Source organism: Chrysochloris asiatica, unplaced genomic scaffold, assembly GCF_000296735.1.
Source record: "Chrysochloris asiatica unplaced genomic scaffold, ChrAsi1.0 scaffold00001, whole genome shotgun sequence".
Taxonomy (NCBI): domain Eukaryota; kingdom Metazoa; phylum Chordata; class Mammalia; order Afrosoricida; family Chrysochloridae; genus Chrysochloris; species Chrysochloris asiatica.
Genome location: NW_006408519.1, coordinates 12,780,763 through 12,782,364, shown reverse-complemented (window position 1 = coordinate 12,782,364; position 1,602 = coordinate 12,780,763).

The window sequence follows — 1,602 nt, the reverse complement described above, 5'->3', positions numbered from 1 at the left end:
TTGGACCCCACTCCGGTGTACTCCACTTCAACTGCAATGTACCAGTGCTATCCCTTATGTTTTCTCAATGTCCCCTCTAGGCAGGCACAGGTGAGGGCTGGGCAGGCTAGCAGGCAGTGTGGTATCAATGGGTGAGTGGGGAGCTATAACTGAAGTTTAAGGTCAAGGACAAAGTTCAGTCTGGCCCATAGTGACCTTGTATGAAGCTCTGGATTATTAATTCCCATAGGGACATGAAAAGGAGGCAGACATGTTCATTTAGCAAGAGCTAGGGAGTGTTCAGGTATGTAGTCAAGTGGGGGGACCTAGTAGGCACATATACCCACTTGCAGCACCTCAGTCCTCTCACTTGCCGACACTACTGCTCCCAACAAATCCCAACAGCATTCTGAGGCCATTGCTGGAATGAACTAAGACGACATATCCTGAAAATATGAAGGCAGGAAAAGGAGGAGACCCCAAGGATGGGTAGTGAAGCAGCACTTGGGCCACTCTGGTTCGGGAAGACTGGACAGTTCTCCCCTATGGACAGTGGTGGGGGTCAAGCTTTCCTGGGGTAACATGGGAGATACAGATGTAATGGTGGCAGGTGACCTCAGCAGTGGCTCAGTGAGATGCTCACAGTACAACTGAGGGGTGAGGTGATGTAGTGCTCCTCCATTTGTGCATAATGCCAACTTCTGAACTGGGACCTGTTCTTTAGAACCTAAGCATGCAGATAAGTGAGAAGTGTGTGTATTAGATCTTTTTATAGATTATTTATTCAACTTTTATATAGTTCATAGGAGTGATCTAAAATGTGGATTGCATGCAATTAAGCACATTTTATTCTATGTTGGCATTATTAGTGGAGATATGGACAATTTTACTATTATCTACCATTTTTTTAAGCTGCTTTCCTCCATTGTTGATCATTATCCTCAAGAAATGAAATTTAACTTGAATCTTAACCTGAGAAAAACATGATTAAATATGTGAGTCTTAAGAAAATAAAAAGTGAATGGAATCCAAAATCAAATGTAAGTGATGTTTGGATGATCCCATTACTATTCATTTGTATCACCTCAGGACTAAGTGTAGACTTAAAAGGTGATGCAAAGGATTGCAACCTTAGTGGAATTAACATTACAAAGTGGGGGTCCAGGTGTGGCTCCTTATGATAAGCACTCAACTGAAAGATCAGTTTGAACTGCAAGGTTGGCAGCTCAAACTCACCAGTTGCTTCTTGGAAATCCTATACAGGGTCACTATAGGTCAGCACAGACTCAATGGCACTTAACAGCAACAACAACAATTACAAAGTGGTATCTAAGGACAACATACACATACAAATATATTCTATTGATTGCAGAAAAGGACTGCTTTATTACATGATTTAATAAACTGGAAGTAAGTGTGAAATTTTTTTGGAAGTCTAAAATTATAATGGGTATGAGTTAGCCTGCCAAGTCAAGATTCAACAGACATGGTGGCAGTGGTAGTATGCCGTGGAGTTTGTTTCAACGCATAGCCACCCTATATAGGGTTTCCAAGGCTATAAATCTTTAAGGGAGCAGAAAGCCCCATCTTTCTCCTGCAGAACAGCTCGTAGTTTCAAACTGC